Raw genomic sequence first — 19,964 nt, 5'->3', positions numbered from 1 at the left:
CATAGGGCTTTCTGTGAAGGCTCAAATTCACCCCAGAATCAATAAGACAAGTATTGTATATATGATGCTAACCCAATTAAAACCATACTTACTGAGGATTAGCAAGTCTGTAATAGCTATAAATCTCTTTCAGAGTCATTAAAATGTTAAAATATGTTTCTAATAACAATGCAATCATTCACACAATTGCCCGAGTTAAATAGAATTAAACACATACTTAGAAAGTATGGATTTCAGTCTCTAACACACAGAGCCTGCAATTCTGGAACAATGGGAATTTCTTTAAAAGAAGTGAGTGGCCAGCAACACGAGAAAAATTGGTGGGAGTCCCACTCTCCCGTGCCTGTGCCCCAGACCCACCTGGGACTCATTGGGTGTTTCTGTTGACATTTCTCATGGTGTGTGTGCCAAGTGTTGTCACTGTGTCTCCAGATGCACTTAAAGTATTTCCTGGGTGAGAGTTGAAAGAGTAAAACTCCATAGTCAGTGCCAGCAGATTGGGCACACAGGCTGGCTGCAGTGGTCTTCCAACACTCGTCTGGGCCCCAGCTGAAATCACTACTGAAGTGATATATAAGAATCACATGATTGTATTATTTGGCGACAGCAAGTTTTAACAAGTACTGTAAGATTGTTAGCTTGGTAGTGACAGAGTTTTACTGTCACTGCGGTCTTGTCTTGGGGGACCCTATTTACTGTAGTTGAGATGAAATTAATGGCATTATTTACCAGTATGTTAGAACTGAGCTGTTTAACATATGGTGCTTCTTACAGTGGGTTTGGATATGTGATCAGATTGATATACCCTCAAATGTCAAATCTATATTGCATATTTATTCACTCAGCTCTTACACTGAGCAAATATTGGTTGAGTGCCAGTTATTGTCAGGCACTGTGTAGACAATATAAGTGGGTAGAATCAGTCATCCACTTCTAAATGACGTTCTAAAGTGTAGAGAAAACATAATTAAACGTTTTTCTCATTTACTCCTCACTTAAAAATAATTAATTTACTGATCAAATAGTTATTGACTTCTTACTATGTACCAGACACTAGTCTAGATTTTATATTAGGGAGTTAAAGTTTTGTCCCTCATGGAATTTATATTGTTGATGAATAACATTAATTGAAAAAGCGATAAGATGCCCTACTTGCCCAATAAGATTCAAGATGTGGACCAGCATGATGGTTTAGTGGGTAAAGTGCTTGCCATACAAATGTGAGAACCAGAATATAAAGCCAAATATAATAGTGTGTGTCTGTAATTTCAGGCTCTATTACAAGATGGGAGGTAGAGACAGGAGAATTCCTGTTCACAAATCCTGAGCTTCCTAGCATGATATGTTCACTAGTGCAATCATGGCATCGATGTTCTGGGAGATAACAAACTACTTCCTGACTCAATTTGAGGCCAACTCCATTCCTGACTCTCGAGAACTGGTCAAAATCTTATGACTGGAGGTCAGGAACAAAAGGGAGGTCATAGGCCCTATAAGGAAATCTATTATTAATCTTTGCCAAACAGACATTGTAGTTAAATTGTCTTCTAAACACATATTTTTGTTTAAATGATGTTTTATTTTTGATACAATATAATTGAGTTATATTCTTTCCCCTCTCCCAACTCATCTAAGACCATTTTACCTTCCTACCCATTCAGCTTCATCCTCTCTCTCCTTCTCTTTAAAAAAAAAAAAACCCTACTCAAACAAAAATCAAAATAATCAAACCAGTAAGATAACACCCAAAACAAGAAACAAACAATATACACACACTCACAGAACAAACCATAAGAAAACATAACCAACCAACCAACCAACCAACCAACCAACCAATCAACCAACCAACCAACCATGGAGTCTAGTCTGCATTGGCTAAGTATAGCTTGTGGCCTGCCCTGGAACATGGTTGATCTATCCAGTGTCACTCCATTGAAGGAAACAGATTTTCTTTTCCTTGGCAGGTAGCAAATAGCTCCTTTGTTAAAGGTAGGACTTTGTGTCCACTTTTCCTTTTCCATGCTGGGATTAGTCTGGTTTGAATTTGTATTTATATTCATGGAGTGAGTGCAACTCTCAGCCTTAGTCAGAGAAGCCTCTTTTGGCAGTGGGCAATCATCAAGTGGGAATCTATAGCTAGATGAATTCTGAAGAATATATGGCTACTGGATGGCTTCAAGTGTGTCATCTATGTTACCCTTTTTGTGGAATATCAAGGAAAAGGGGCAGAGTATGGTTGGGTAGTCCAGTCTGTATATATAACATGGCTGTTACAATTATGAATACACAGCAGCTGTAATTAACTGCACCATGTCTGAAGACAGAGAGACAGGAGCAGGGGCTACATGACAGGAGAAGGGACTTGGCTTGAAAGGGACAAGAGAAGGATGTGGGGTAATTGATCAAGTCTATGATGGAAAAATTTGCCTCTTATAGTATGTGGTACTGTAGATGCTGGTTGTCACATGTGCAACATGGATTTGGTTGGTAAGTGAATGGTAACCAAGTTACTTTCCCAGGATTTGAGTTCTGAGGAGGAAGGAGGTCAGCAGAAGTGGAAGGAACCTCTCATAATATAAAGAAGCTACAGGATCGGTCTGGCTGTGGAGTACAATTACTGTGTTGCTCTATCACAGTTTTTCTTGAGCTCTTTATGTACCCTGTCTCTCCTCTCTGGCCCAGCCTGTGCTTGTTTCCCCATGTGTGTCATGTCTGCATCAAGGGTGTCAGTAAAGACTAACTTTATTACTAAATGATTAAAAACCTCTTGTCTCAGAGTCCCCTGTAAATTTGGAAGAAGACTAAGCTTAAGAAAATTTACAGATTCTGTGTGAATCAGGCAGACCTTACCACTTCCTTACTTTTAAAATTGAATAGGGTATTATTATGTAGCACAGGATAGCCTGGAACTTACTATGTATTTCAAGTTGGCCTTGAACTCGTGGCAGTCCTCCTGCCTATGTCTCCTGAGTGCTGGGATTACAGGTATCAACTCCAAGACCAATTTAGGATTTACCTTCCAAGGCAAGGCCAATTACTGGTCCTTCAGGCCTTCAGCACTTTTGTGTATATAAGATGAGACCACCTCTCCCTCTGTGGTCTCCTACATGGCCTAGAGCTAACCCAGCTTCTTCTGATGGGATGGAAGAACATGTTATCTTATCCAGTACTTAGTTGCAGCCTTATTTTGACCTGGTGGCAGGGAAGTGCCATGGATTCAGTACTGACTTTGTAAGCTATGTAGTCAATAGAGGTAACCAAAGTACGGTATGAAAACTTTATGGGAATGTTCTTAGTTTTCTGAAGTTCATGGTCAGTCAATAGAGCACACATCTGCATATCTGGCACCACAGATGTGTACTATTAAAGAAACAGAAACTGTACAAACCAGATGCAGATGTATATTCTATACAAATAACTTCACATATCTTTAAGAAAATCTTCAATTTCTTGGAATCATGTGAAAATGACTGGATCAAATGTTCATCTTGCTTTGTTACTAAGTGCAGACCCTTGGGGCCTGGAGAGATTGCTCAGTGGTTAAGATCACTAGCTGTTTTCCTAGAGGACCCAGGTTCAATTCCCAGCACTGACATAGCAGCTCACAACCATCTGTAACTTCAGTTGCAGAGGATCTGATGCCCTCCTCTGGACTCTGTAGGCACCAGGCACATACATCATGCAGAGACATACACGTAAGTAAAACACTAATGCATATTTTAAAAAAAGTTCAGTTGCTTAAACAATGGCCTTGCCTCTTTGCAGAAGTTCAAAGTTTCATTTCTAGCTCTTGAGTTTACTTTCTTCTAATTATTTGAAGGAGGGGCTAAGGTAGTCATTCTTATGATTATTACTAAATAAAAACAACATGAAATGAAGTTATCTTTAAAAGTCAGGAAAGTAACAACAGCAACAACAACAAGACAATTCGATTTACTTTGCCTTAGCCTGAAGTTGTGTCTGAGATAAAAAACACAAAATGGGTGAGAAACCCTTAATTCAACTGGATACGGGCACACCACCTGCTTCTGCAGCCATTGTGATATACATATTTTGGGTCTAGGCTCCTTTTGTCTCTTTTAAATCATAAAACCACATGATACTAGTTAACATATTTTAGTTTTCCATATGGCAGGCCTTGCATTAAATTGAGTACTGGTATATTTTTAATTTGCATAACAGTTGTGAGTTAGGTACTACAAAAATTATTCTTTCATAGATGAAGTTGGGGGGGTGTCTAGAAAAGTCAAGTAGTTTGCCAAGTTAGTCTTAAGCAAATAGCAGTAGATTTCAAATTCTGGCAGTCCAACTCTAGAATTTTACTGTATACACCCCTCCTCTTGTTTTATAATTTTAAGTCATAAATTCATGAATTGAATGTATTGTGTTCATCTCTCTGCAAACTGTAAAATAAGACCTGGGGCAAGTACAGGGAGTGGTTTATTACCACCAGAGAAGGGACTGAGTTGTGATCTCATTGTGATTTTTTTTTTTTTTTTGAGAATTTACTTTAGTAAGTTAGATGCTTAGGTTGGCCCACCTACAGAAACAACACATAGGAAAGTCAGGCTCAGGACTGGGATCTCATTGTCTCTGCCCTTGGTTGGTCACAGCCACAGACACCATCATTAGCGCCTTGATTTTTTGTGATGGTCAATGCTTGCTTGCATTTCTGTTTTATTTCCATTTTGTGACTGGGTACAGAAGACATCAGGTCAGAAGGAATTCCTTCTAGAGGCAGAACTACAGGGTGTCTACTTCATCTCATTGTTATTCAAATGTGAGAAAGTGCCTGGGGACTTGGGGTAGTTGATAAAAGCAGGTCTACACTCCAAGGTTGTCCTACTCTCCACCATTAGGTTCCCAGGCTTTTGTTTATGAGCTATAAATTCCTCAGTGAGGTTTGTCTTTTCATTTTACTGGGGGAACTTTCCTCATAAAGCCCCTCTAGAGGCCATCAACCCCACCCCCAACTCTTGGGAACTGTCTTACATGTACATGCCTTGTGATCTCTTTCCTTTGGTTATTCTTTTCTCTCCTCTATTAAGAGCTCCAACCCAGTCTGTCTTTCTCCAGTTCTACTCACACTACTCCAACTGGGGATTCTAAGCAGCTGTGTTTTCTGAGGGTCATCATTTTGCAGAAACTGTTTCCTGCTCTGGGTGCTGTATTATCTGTAAGACTAGAAAACTAAATGATATATAGTGCTTTATCATTTTCTTGAGCTACTTCTAAGTGCTGGAATTTACACTGTTTATGCCAGGCCATCATATAGGGGCTGTTTAAATAGCTCCAGTGCCATGAAGCACCCAGTTCAGTTCTCAGACCATTCTGCTGGAGACATTTTTAGTAGTACATTTTAGTATCTACCCATTAATCTCATTTCTGTTCTGCTTCATGTGACAAGTCTCTAAGAATTTGAAGACATCTTTCATGGCTTTTGCCTAATTATCCATGCCAAGACAGTAACAATTTTCTTTACTGAAGCTACGTGCCTTGTTCTTTCAAAGATTCTATGTAAGCAAGTTTTATGTCAACGTGACATGAGCTAGAGTCATCTGAAAGGAGGGCACCTCAATTGAGGAATTGAGACATCCATAAGATCCAGCTGTTAAGCATTTTCTTAATTAGTGATTGATTGGGGGGGGCATGGGAGCAGCCCATTGTGCATGGTGCCATCCCAGCCCTGGTGGTCCTGGGTTCTATAAGAAAGCAGGCTGAGCAAGTCATGATGAACAAGCCAATAAGTAGCATCCTTCCATGGCCTCTGCATCAGCTCCTGCCTCACATTCCTGCTCTGCTTGAGTTCCTGTTCTGACTTCCTTCAGTGATGGCCTGTGATGTGGAAATATAAGCCAAATAAACTCGTTCTGAAGAAGTCAGCTCAGGAACTTTGGAAAGGTCAGGGGACACTTTCCCCTTACCCCAGAAGGGAGAGGATGATTAATATTCCTCAGATCACAGGAGAGGGAACCCATCTGTGGGTGGGGAAGGCTCAGAGCACATAGACACATTCTGAAGGACAGACCAACCCTTGTCACCTACAGACAAGGGAGGTCCTTGCCACCGTATTCCCAAAAGACCAATCAGTTTAAAAAGTCACACTGTTCTGCTACTCACATTGTGCCTAATGGCTGCTGCCCTAAAAACTGTATAAAAACTGGCCAAACGAGCTGCCTGGGGTTGTTGCCTCTCCTTCAGGTGCAGGACAACCCCAATGCTTTGAAACAATAAATTTCTCTTGCTTTTTGCATCCATTCCCAGCTCAGCATGGTTCACTCAGGGGGTCCCCAGTAAGCTAAGGCTAGCCAGAGTCTTACATTTCCTCTCCTACTTGCTTTTGGCCATCGTGTTTTATCATAGCAGTAGTAACCATAGCTAGAGAAGATCCTCTATGTATCAATACTTCTCTTGAATGATAGTACCTGAGAATGGTGATACCTGAGAAGCAAGAATTGTTACAGATGTGATCAGCCACAGAAGGAAGAGATCTCTTTGCTGTTCTGTGTTCCATTACCACACCCCCCAAAGAATATGTTGGGGTTTGACTGTTGTTTGGTGGCTGAGTACTTTTAGCTATCATAACACGGTACTAGGAAACGACCCGTGGAAGAAAGCCATGCACATATTCCTGAGGCTTTTTTCTTAAAGGTTCCTTAAATATATGAGGAGAACTTGATTTCATCCCAGATTCCCAGGCATTCTGATGACCAGAGACTTAGATGTCTCGGTCACAAACTCAATACAAAAGGGTGGCATCTCTGAAGGAGAATGTTTTTTGATAGAGTGAGGATAGAAGAGAAGGAAAGTGGGAGGGCTGACCCTCTCTTCTTAGTGGTCTCCTTGACTTGTCTCTCTATGTTCTCCTTGCTGCTGGTTCCTGTTGCTGCAGGGGACATATGAGAGAAGACCTGCTCAAGGGCTTGCCGCCATAGGGAGGTAGCTTAGAAGGAGTGTACCTGGATTCTAGTCTAGATGTAGATCTTAAGTAAATATGCTAAAAGGGCTTGCTAGGCCAGTCTTGTAGGCTTGCCCAGCTTCCTGTATGGAGACTAATGTCACATTAAGAGATACATTTGGCCTGAGAGGATTTATGTTTATCAGGATCTTTAGGAACTTCCCAAGCTCTGTGTCAAACTTCTAACAACAACTTCTCTGAGATCTATTTATTGATACTCTGGGATAGTATCATGAGCTATCATCAACCAAAATCCAGACCATTTTTCTAAAATAGGGTTAAACCATTCTTACTTTGCATCTGGAAGACCTAAAATGTTTGGGGTCATATGAATCACCAGCAAGGAACTGTATAGAAACTGGTTCTGTTATTCTTGTTCCTGACAGTGAAGCACAGAGTAACTTCCTGAAGAACCCCACAGAGCATTAGCAAAGGCCTTGGGAAAGGAACTAGGAACCCCACCTCGGCCCGTGCTATGTTAGGCAGCAGACCTGCTTTTCTGTGCCAGGAACAGCATCCCGACAACACCCTTTCTGCCAGATCCCAGATGCCCTGCAGAGCCAGGCAGGTCAGAAAGGCAGATGTTAGCCAAGTGAGGCCTGTTTAAGGCATACCCTGGGAAGTATGTGTCAGAAGCAGGTGAAAGATGTCAAGTTTCACACAAACTATATACCAGATGAAAGGCACGGGTAGAACAGCCTGGACTTTATTTATCTTTGTGTTTGAACCACTCTGTGTTATGCAGAAAAAAAAGTGCCAGAAGTTCTCTGAGAGAGCCTAGGTTGCGTGTGGGTGTGGGTATGGGTAGGAATGCTGGTACCACCAAGGGGTCCCACTTCTACCAGTGATGTAGACTTTGAAATTTACAAAGGCGGTATAGCAAAATGAATGTACTTAATATTACTGAACGGCACCATGATCCCACTGCCCATAACAGAGCCTGGCACATGACAGGTACTCATAAATAGTTACTGAATGTGTGAATGAAAGATTCATCTCTCAGTGACATTGTTATTCCTGCCTATCACTTAGTCAAAACACAATGTCAAATTTTGTTTCTAATATAGTCCAAAATCCTCCTTAATATGAGTTTCTAGTGGCCCTCTTATCTTTCCATGAACCCAACTGTTCCATAAAGCAAGAAAACCCTTTCATAACTCAGTTTGTCTCCTATGACTCCCTTGTGAATAAACTGTTGTCACTTAGGTAAGTAATCATGGTGGTTGAGATTGTGGTAATAATGAAAAATTAACACTTGACAGTTTCAAGGCTAAGAAGATGACATGCATTATCACAACGAACCTTCATTATATCCTTTGACGTAGATCCTACAATTCTCCCCATTGTACAGATAAGAAACACTGAGACTGAGTGGTTCAGTGAAACAGCCAAGGACATGTGCAATTCTTTCTGTTTCTCAGACTTCAAACTCATTTGTGCTTTGTGACCTGAAAGTTTCCTTCCTCTAACCTCATAAAGTATATTATATAAGAAAAAACTCCTCTCATTACAACAAACCTATAGGACTATCATAGTCCCCTGCTATGACTGTGTCATAGAACCAATGCCCACTTTACAACAGATTGGATACCAGTTTTCATATAGATCTGGAATAGCTCACTTGATTCATTAAACTGCTTCCTCACTCCTGTTCCTTTAAGATTACCCAGCAGCACTGTGATAACTAACCAACTTCCTTTGAAAGAACAGGACCTTCCAGAAAGCCTTTAAGCTGTGTGAATTTTGGCTGGAGTCCATTCAAGATCAGTATTTTACACTTAATTGTCTCCTAGATGGAACAACAAGAATCAAGAGGATTTATGTGAAGTGTTTTCCTGGAGCTTGACCTTTCTCTCATGTTTTATCATTTATTTATATTCTAGTATCTTTGGTGACATATCATGGGTCCTCCAGTCATGCGCTGTTCTTTAGGAACTCCTTGTGGTGGGAGTGGATGTTTCTGGTAAAGAAAGGCAAAGGCTGGTGGCAACTGTGAACTTTGATGTCTCAGGCCACTCAGGGGATAACTTCTTAGCGACTTGCAGTGACCCATCCTCAGCAACTCCTGTGAATAGACTCTGGCTCTCCGTGGGTGGTTTTCTTGTAATTTCTAGATCTGTGAGCTTGCTTTCCTATGCTGTCTTTCTGCTTGTGGCTGATCTTGAGTCCAGCATTAGAGATGGACAAGGCAGTAAAGGACAAAAGAAATTTTAGTCCTAGAGAACTCATTTTTTTTTTAAACAAACCATCCTGCAGGATTGCAACAACTCTGCATGGCACCTCTAAAATGTTCTCTCATCTCTGTAAGACCAAGATACAATCTTCTGAGGCCTCATCTCTTTAATACCAAACATTCTGAGTGACTCCACATCCCAAGATTTGTCCCAGACTCATCCCTTTTATCACTTCAGTAGAAACCTGGATATTTCCAATGGAGGGTTTCCTTTGCAGCCCCCTATAGACTACTTAGAGATAACCTTCTTTCCCTCAAAGAATGTTTTTTGTTTAATGTTCAGAACATCAAGTTTCTTTACTGCAAGGAGAACTCAAATTGTCAAGGTCACTTGTAGGTTCTGGAGATTTGGAGAGCAGATGCTATAGTTTGATCTGGAATGTCTCCTGAAGGCCATATGTTAAAGGGTTGGTCCCTAGTGGGGTGTTTCTGGTAGGTGGTACAAATTTTAAAATGTGGGGTCTAATGAGAAGTCTTCCAGTCATTACAGAGGGCACTCAAAAAAACATATAGAGATTCTAGCCCCTTTTTTGACATCTTCACCATGAGGTGAGCACTTTTCTGTTCATGGAGTATTGCCTCACCAAGCTCCAAAATAATGGGGGTAAATTGACCATGGGCTCAAATGTCTAAAATTAGGAACCCAAATGGTATCTCAGACATTTTGTTACAATAGTGGAAAGTGACTAACATGCTGGAGGTTTTAGATCTCAATGATCAAGGGGTAGAGGCAGCAAGTAGTCTGATTTTAAGAAATCTTACAAGGTTACTGAGAGAGTTAATGGAAGCCTCCATGTTTTCATACTATGTAAGATACAAGCTATAGCAAGACAAACAGGCCTGGACCTGTTACCAAAAAGAATGCTGCCAAAAGGCTTGTGTGCCTCCCTGTCAGTCACCTTTTCCCCCAGTAAATAGAAGTTTATGTGGATAAAGCCTTACCTGAAGGATGAATGTACTTTCTACTTTTACCATTTCTACATCTCATGACTTGGTTTCCATTTCCACTGCTCTATGGAGTTCATAAAACCTCACAAGTATCAAGGTGAGTGAAATATATCTTAGCCAGATACTTTTGCATTGATAAACCCATTGTTTTCTTTAAAAATCCCCTCCTTGCACTTTGTCTAAGAGCCAAAGATAGCCTAATAAAAACCCAAGCAACAGACATGAGAAGCCCTCTGAGTTGCTTGGCAAGGATGTCCAAGAGACTCCCAAGACATAAAGTCTATTGCTGATGCCCGTGGTTACCTCCTGTAGGCAGAAAGTAAGTCCCTATTGCTAAGACACCATGTATTTCAGAAATCTAGCCCAGAGGCCCCTGATCTGAATTGACATGAGTGTCCTTTCTCTGAAGACTAGTTTTCTTGGCATCAGAAGACACCACACAAGCTTCCACAGGAGAAAGGCAACTAACAGTCCTATCTTCCTATGATACCAATAAACCATATCTATTACCTACATGACACAATAACCTTACAGATGCTCTAGTGGCATAGATAGTGCACATACCTTGGTGGTAGCCAACAGTTCTCTAATTTGACTTAAGACCCACTCAATAAGAAGGAAACCATACCTAGTACTGAAAACCTAGCTAACTACTCAGTGCTAGTGAAGTCATGGTTATTAGAGGAGAATCTATAACTATTAACTTATTAAGTTAGCATAATTTCTAATAACAATCCATAGACATTTGTCCTATATCCCCAGATAAGTGTAGTCTTCACCACCACCACCACCACCCATGAAAAAAGCCTCTTTTTGAAACAGAGACCACTACAGAAAATCACAACCAATCAATATGCAGAGTTGTGGATCCCAATCTCACTAGATATATCTACAAAATGCTTCCACACCTAATGCTCAGGGAATGTTTCAAAAGAGGAGGGCAGAAAGATTTTAAGAGTCAGAGGGTCAGGGACATTGCTGTGAGATTGTTTCTCCTCATAACATCAGAAGCTATACCCATAAAATCTCACCTACATGACTACCCAAACATGAGGGAAACAAGGAGAATACCAATAAACCTGTCAAACTGGATGGAGAAAAGTTCTTGAGGCTTGCTTCACCCTTGCAGAAAGAACTATAGGCAACTGAGTAAGGATGGAGGTGGCCCTCCCCAGGGAAGAACACTTCAACCAGCTGTCCAGTGCCAAACAGCCAGCCCCCAAACATATTTAAGCAACATTATATGAACTCAGTAGGTTATATTTGGGAATATATATATATATATATATATATATATATAAATATATGCAACAATTGTTGATGAAAAGAGAGGAGATGAATTTGAAGGAGAACAGAGAAGGGTTGTGGGAGGACTTTGGGAGAGGAAAGGAGAGTAAGATATGTTGTAATTAGGATACAGTCTCAAAAACAAACAAACAAACAAACAAACAAGCCCTCACCTTTTAATTTGTGTTATTACATAGCATGTATCAGCTCTGACAACCTCTTCTAACTCTATGTCTTTTTAGTCTATTTAGGATTCATAAATATTCAATAGATGACAGGAGCTATGTATCACCCAAGTTTGGTCTGCTCCTGTGAAAACATTCAAGAGGAGACACAGTAAATTAGACATAGAAATGTATGTATGCACATGGTTAAATGCTTGGAGTCAGGTGGCTGGTAGTTTTCAAGATCGACATCTGAACAGAGCCCAGAAAGTGAAAGATAGGTCTGATCATTCAATGTATTCAAAAGTATTGATCATTCAAAGGTGACAGGGACCTAGCCAAAGCTGATGAATTCTCTTGCCTCCAGTCAAGTGGACACTATTCTAGGAAGGCTCTGGGTTGAACAAATAAACTAGCGGATGAAAGTGAGGCCAATACCTAGGGTCTTTAGACTCTGATGGTTTAAATAGGAATGGCACACATATGTTCATAGATTTGAATGCTTGGTCACCAGGAAGTGGCACTCATAGGAGGTGTGGTCTTGTTGGAGTAGGTGTAGCCTTGTTTCAGGATATGTGTCACTAGGGGATAGGCTTTGAGATTTCAGTGTCCAGTGTCACTCTCTTCTTGCTGCTTGGGATCTAGATGTAGAACTCTCAGCTACCTGTCTAGCAACATGTCTGCTTATATGCCACCATTCTTGCTCCATGATGATGATGGACTAAACTTCTGAAAATGTAAGCAGCCCCAATTAAAATTTTTCCCTTCTAAGAGTTGCCATTGTCATGATGCCTTTTCACAGCAAAAATTCTTAATTAGGATTGGCTTGTGGATGAGGACAGATAGTCCATGCAGCTTCCTTGCTTTTGTATGGCTGATAATATAAAGTCTCAATGGTGGGCACAGTCTGCCAGTCAGCCTGCCCATCACCTTTCCTCAGTCTTTCTAAACTACAATCAGAAGAGCCTTTTGTTCCCTTCACCATTTGAGAGTAAGTTGGAGCTGTGATGCATATGTACTGCATACATATGGATATTACAAATGAGGACACTCTTGTAGATAATCAATGCATAGCTCTCAAACCAGAAAATTAACATTGATGTAATACTATGCTACTCCAAGGGCTTACTTGAGATTTACTTTAATGTTCTGATAAAAATCATTTTGGTAAGAGTTATCTCTATTTATGCCATTGACCTCAGCTACCAAGTGAAAATGGAGTCTTTGTAACTAATGATTTGTAATTTTTATTTTTCATTGAAGATTCAACCTTAGACTGTAAACATGCTAGGGAAATGCTCTAGATTTTATAAGATATGGTTTTGCTATGTATTCCAAATCAGACTTGAACTCATGGTTCTGCTACATCTTCCAAATGTTGAGATTATTGGGATGATCATCATGACATCATGATTTGTAATTGATGAATTTTTGAAATTATTTTATGTATGTGTATGTTTGCCTCTGTGTGTGTGTGTGTGTGTGTGTGTGTGTGTGTGTACAGTGTGTGTGCCTGGTATCTCCAGAGGCCAGAAAAGGGAATCAGATTCTCTGAAACTAGAGCTATAGATGGTTATGAGCTCCCATGTCGGTGTTGGGAAGCAAACTGGAGGTCTCTGCAATAACAGCAAGTTTTCTTACATACTTAACCTTCTTTCCAACCTGTTAGTGTAAAGTTATTTTGATACATTGTAACTATTATGCTCATAACCAAATTTTCAACATGTTCACATATTTATATCTATATACATACCAGTTCCTATCTTATCCAGTGGATTATATTATATTGTTATGTACCATGCTAAAATGTTCTACAATTTGATTCTCAAGCATTCTTTGGACTAGCTTTTATGTCCTTTGCCTTGTTCCATTATTCTTTGCCATTCTCCTAAGGAATTTTGGTTCATTCTAATGTAACTAAATGCATTTGGGAAAATGAAATCTGGGTGCAGGATGAATTTACTGCTGTGAGAGAGTTATTGCTCTCAGTTTCTTCTCCGTGGTAGGTGTCTTAGTTTTGGTTTTATTGCTGTGAACTGACACCATGATCAACCCTTACAAAGGAATTCAGAGCTTTAGTTCATTACCATCTTACAGGCAGACACTGTACTAGAGAAGGAGCTGATAATTTTGCATTTTGATCCAAAGGCAGCAGAAGGAGACTGTGTCACACTGGGTGTAGCTTGAGCATACATGTTACCTCAAAGTCCACCCCCACAGTGACATACTTCCTTCAACAAGATGACACCTCCTAATAATGTCATTCCCTATGGCCAACCACGCATGAGTCTATGGGGACCATTCCTATCAACTCACCCCATTAGAGAATACATAGACCCATATACACCAACAACCATTTTGGTAACTGTGATGTCTAATACTAGATGTCAATCTGATAAGACACTAGGTATACAAATATTTAGTGGGACAATGCTGTGGGTGTGCCTGTGGGAATTTTGGATAAGATTATCTTGCCAATTGATAGACTGAGTTAAGAAGTTTGCCTTTGCTGATGTGGTCTGTCTCATCTGTTGAAGACTTGATGGAATAAAATCCCTCAGAAGGCTCTAGAGGATATACTCTCTCTGCATCTGTGAGTTGTTCATCAGTCTCTTGCCTTCAGACTTAGACTGGAACTGCATCCTCAACTCTCTGGTGTCCCAGGCTTGCCAACATCAATGTGTTGGGATTGTTTAGCCTCCATATATGTGTAAGCCAGTATCTTCTAATAGATTATTTTCTTGCCTGTCTGTTTGTCATTTTGCCCCTCTTCTATACTTTTGTTTTATGCCTGGAAAACCCAGAGTAATGCAGAAGCCCAGTGAAAAGCCTGTTTTCCATCATTCTTAATTTATTCATTTGTTTGTATTCTCCTCCTGTGTGTTAATTTCCTGGCATTGCCACCATCCATGTGTCCTGCACAGCAGCCGTTCTCACCTTCCAGCAGTTATGGCAATCTGCACTAAGTTTAATCCTTGTACACATGGCCACAAGACCCTCAGAAGGCCCAGGGCGTCCTTGTGTTGACTCCTGTCTTCCCCAAGTCAGGCCCCTGTTCCTACATAGAAATGGATGACTTGCTCAAGTCTACTAGGGAAATGGAAACTATGAGAGGAAGGAGGAATCTGATTTTTCTTTTCATACCCAGTCTCTTCCTTTATAACCATTTATTTACTGTTACCAGTGCTGCATCCTACAGGTTCTTTAAAATCCCCATGTCTGAACTACCCACACTTCCCCTGAGGAGAAATCTCTCTTCACTTTACTGCATAGCTGGTGAGAAAGTAAGTCCTTAATTCTTCCTGGAGGAAGAGCTGGCCATATACTTCAACAACACTAAGCCTACACATTTCCTTTGGCACACAAATTACACTTTTAAGAATTCACTTTAAAAAAAAAAACATGCACGGGGGTACCAAACTTCAAGGAAGTTAATTAAAGCCAAGTTCAGAATTACACTGAATCTTGGCAATCAGGGAGTATATGCAGTATGATAAATTCACAAAGTAGGGTGCTGCTCCTTGAGTAAAATGATGCTGAGTTAAAATGATTGCAGTGGATAGATGTTTAGTCTTTAGAGTTGGGTGAAAAATAGTTATAAAATGTAAAGTTCCCAATTCATGATTAACCTATTAAAATATATAGCAATGAAAGCAAACCCCGTGGTTGCACAGCAAAGAGAATGGCCACATGGTGACTATGGGCATTTGATTTTCTTTTTCTTAACTGTATTTTCAGATTTTTTCAAATGAGCTCAATATTTGTACAAGAGTAAAACAACACACACACACACACACCCCCACACACACACACCAAAGCAAAACCAAAAACCATGTACATATTTTGACTTGGCTATGGCTATTTCTGAGCATTCTTGGAAGTCATTGAACCCCTTGACATTGCCAGCTCCATTTTTTTGCAGATTCCAGGGTCCTGTGGATTTTCTCTCTCAGTGTTCCTTGGGGTATCCTTTTCTTTTTGCTTCAGCTCTGCAGCTCAGGCCTTGTCTCCTTATAATTGGACTCTGTAGTGGCTGCTCTGCCTGATCTAGGCAGTGAGATGAACACACAGGAAAGCTCTGTGATTACATGGTTTTTCTGGCATTCTGAATTAGGGTTGGGGTCCAAATGTGTATCATCTGGTCCTACCTACTGCCTTATACTGCTTTTACAGTCTCTGCCATTTGTACTGTGTTTTTTTAATTGGTGCTATGTCTCACCACTGGCCATTCTGGAATTGCCTTTTCTTTCCCTGCTTCTGCTCTTTTTTCAACATCCCATTCCAGAGCCATCTCTTCTTCAACACCCTTTCTGATTGTTCCTCATTGGAAGCAATCTTCCCACCTGTTTAAGGCAGTCCTTTTTTTTTTTCTTTCTTTTTTGCTATACCATTCTATTTTACAGGTCGCATTCAGCACTTTGGTCTTTCAATTGGGCCAACTATCTTCTCTTGGGGGACAGACAGTCAGACCGATCCTCAATCTGAGTCTTTTCTGGCTCTCATCTTCAGTTCAACCTTCTTGTCCATTTCATTTTCTAGACTATGTTGGGGAAACTACACACTGGCGTGATAAAACCAGGCCCAGCTCTTTATTTTCTTCTTTATAATTGCCTTCAGTTCAGCCCATACTTTCTTCTGCTGACAGGCTATCAGAATCAAATTGGCCACAGTCCTCAGTAGGATTTACTTGCCAAACAATAAACTCCTGTGTGGGAAGGATTATTCTTCAGGCGAGCAAACTAAAGTTTGACTTCTAGTTTTTCTTGGTACTAGCTGGCCTCCCTTGTACAGAGCATACAAGTCTCTCCAAAGGCCAGTTTTTCCATCCATTATGTAGAGAAGACCTGCAATGCTTCTTCCTCCCAGAATCTTTGAAAACATTGTGACAATGAAGAATGCTTGTGCAGTACTGTGATAAATGCACTAGAAATATCTCTGATGACCCTGTCCCTTAATACTGCCATTTTTCCTCCTACTTTCCTATATACTTCATGATCACATTAGAGCAGACTGATTGTGGGAAGCTCCCAATCTGCCTCACCAGAGTTTTTGAGCCTCCTCTTCCTTGGGCCAAGTGTACCCTCAACTCATTCCTTACTTGCCTGGTCAACTTGTGCCTATTTTTGAAGACCTATTCCAAGTGTAATTATCTGGCAGATGCTTACCCTCCTCTCTCATGGTAGAGACATTTCCCTTCTTTTTTCTTCTCTTCTTCGTGATCTTTGTGCACTGTATAAGTTCTCACTGTTTCCTATGCTGTACTGCTCCAGACTTTCTGGGTTTGCATTGTGTCATTGCCCCAATCACAAGATCCTTAAAAACTGTCTCTGTTCAGTACCTAGGCATGGTACCAATTAGAAGCTAAGTTAGCTTTCTCATAATTATAATAAAAATACATGATGTAAATAATTTAAGGGAAGAAAGATTGATTTTTGGCTCCTAGTTTTAGATGTTTTATCTCATAGTCCTGGACTCCATTGATTTGGGGCCCATGGTAAGGCAGAACATCTGCAGGAGGGGATCCAGTGGAGAAGAAGGCTGCTCACCATGTGGCAAGAAGGAAAGAGAGTAAGAAAGCAGCTGGGGACTGGTATAACCTTCAGTGACATGTTCTTAGTGACTCATTTCTTCCAGCTGGGTCCAACTTCCTAAGGGTTCTAGAAGTTCCCAAAATAACACTACCAATTGGGATTAAACATTTAACATTTGAGCATTTGGGTGACATTTCAGACTCAGACACTTAACATACAGTGAAAGGAAAGAAACTTCAGAAGTAGAAGTGGCTGGAGTTGAAGTCTGAGTTTCTTGGTCTGAATCTCATGTTCTTTCGCTGACATCCCCCAAATTCACAGACACATGGAGTCAGTTTTGCAGGTTGTCAGCTAATGTCTGATGGCCTTGGACTGACCCTGAGAGTGAGATTTATGTTCTAGTGTTACAAAAGCTTTAGGCTCCAGCTCATCTCAAAGGAGTTGCACAAAGAGGGACCAAAAGACTCAGCAAACAGTAGGGATGCGGAATGCTTGGGGCTGCAAGTGAGACCCTCAAAGACCCCTTCTCAACCAAAACAAAAACTATTTTATGAAGCTCAGTAAAAAGAAAGACTTTAAAAATATGATATTAACATAGCTGTAGGCTGTGTTTATTGAAACAATCTTAGGTCCATAATCAAAACAATGTTTTATCATTTCTCCTCCAGGCTGGTCACAGGCTACAAACTGGATCATTTGACACATCTTGTGTGCAGTTGAACCGCAAATTGAAAGTCTGCCATTTTAACTATGTGAAGACAAATAACTTTACAAAGACTCCTATCTCTGTGTGTGTGTGTGGTGTGTGTGTGTATGTGTGTTTTCTTTCTGATTCATCCTTTTCATATTTTACTTGGACCCAAACTCAAATTCACTTGGTTTTCTCCAAGCACTTATTTGGGTTATTTCCATCATTGTTCTTGGAAATATTTTTTCCCTTTGACATACTGTACATTTAATATACAACTTGGTCCCCACCATTAGATGTCAGAGTATTGACCCCCTCATAGGCTGTCAGGAGTATAATGTCTCTCCTTTGGTCGATCAGATGCTTAGTTTTATAGTGTTTGAGAGAGAGAGAGAGAGAGAGAGAAGTGTGTGTTTCATGTTTTCTGGGGGAAAGGGCTGGGTTGTTTTTCAGAGAGTTTGGAGAGTTTCCACAGTTTATTTGCTGATAAAGCAAATGTCAGATATGCTTTGGGAAGACATGTGTGGATACGTTCGTTTTCTTTTACTGGAGTGTGTTCTAAGTATAGGAGACAACACAAGGAGATGCTGTGCCTCCTGTGGAGTGATGTGGCCAGAGACTCCTGCCAGGAGAATCTGGAAAACCATCAAAACTGGTAACATTTTACCCAATTTGTTTTATTTTATTGCTGTTACAGGTAAGATCACAGCAAGGCCCAGGAACTGGGGTACCTTATTTAGAGCAGAAGAGAGAAAAATAGACCCTGATATGCATCTGCTTGGTGCTGAACCACCGACTTCCATGTCTTTCAGTGAATGTGGTGGTTTCACTAGCAGCAGCAGCTAGTCTTTGCTCCTCCACATGGCTCATGTCCATCCCAGGCTCTGTCCACATACATTATATCTTAGCTCCCCACATTCTATTTTAGTGCTGTTTTTTTCCATACTTCCATTTGTCTGTAGACTCCACCTTTTGTACTTTGGTTAATCATCTTCCTTGACCCTCTTTCTCCTTTGAACCCCACCTTCCTAAGATCTGTACTAAGACCTTCAGAAGTAGAGAGGATGGAAATAGAATACATACTTTGATAAGCAGAGGCAATTAGAATTTCTTGGAAGATGTCACATTCCTTTAATGTACATTCTGCTTAGTGCACAATGGGAAAAATAGAGCCAATTGAGCAATGGTATTGCCTCTGATTTTTTTGCAGTTGATTAATAAACAGTGCAGCTGGAGGCAATGACCATATGGTCCTTAAGTTCCTCCCAATGCTGAGTTTCTATGGCTTGTAGAATATTACAGCTGCAGTGTTAAAAAAATGTGTTCTGTACAATCATGGGTACTATATTTGTCTTTTAATTGTAGCTATAGTCTATGCTTGCACATCTTAGCTAGATCTTGTCCTTTCTAGAAGGAAGAAAGTCATGCTTAATTCTAATCTGTCACTTGAAATGCATAACTTTCTCTCCACTTATCACTGCTGAACCCAGAGATAAACCACTCGAGCACACTCAATATCTTCTGAGAAGCCTGAGACTTGCTTTTCAATTCTTCCCTTAGTTGAGGGAGAAAGTGGCTCTACATCCATTCCAGTGCTGTTTTGACTTCAAAATACCACAATACCAGCTGAGAAAGGCTTCAGACAGGATGTTAGTCGCTACTCTGGTTTTCTCTTGGCTCAGCGAAGGTCCAATCAGAACTTTCCAGATTCTAAGCTAGAATGAGCAGTGTGGATATGAAAGTCAGAATTCCCTTCAATTCTTGGAGGATGTCCTTCCTAGGATGTTCCACCAGAAGGTAAGTTGCTTCCAACTATCTATGAGGAGTGCATGTCTTGGCTTTGTTAACATCTGAGCAGTGGTTAATTATATGGATCAACTTGGTTAGACCAGTTCTCAGTTATATACAAATGTGAAATGTTACAGATTTTTTTAGATGAGATTAACATTTATATCATTAGATATTGAGTATGTCAGATCACGCTCCATATGTGGAGTGTCCTCATCTAAAGAGATGAGATTCTGAAGAGGAAACAGACTGACATTTTCCAAGGGTGGACAAATTTTGCCTCCAGATACCCTATGATACAAGATTACAACAAAAACTTTCCTCCATTCTCTGAACTCAACAGTCCAGAGAGTCAGGCAAGCTAACC

Source organism: Grammomys surdaster, unplaced genomic scaffold (genome assembly GCF_004785775.1).
Source record: "Grammomys surdaster isolate TR1022 unplaced genomic scaffold, NIH_TR_1.0 266, whole genome shotgun sequence".
Taxonomy (NCBI): domain Eukaryota; kingdom Metazoa; phylum Chordata; class Mammalia; order Rodentia; family Muridae; genus Grammomys; species Grammomys surdaster.
The sequence above is the reverse complement of the archived record's forward strand: the minus strand, read 5'-3'. Positions refer to the sequence as shown.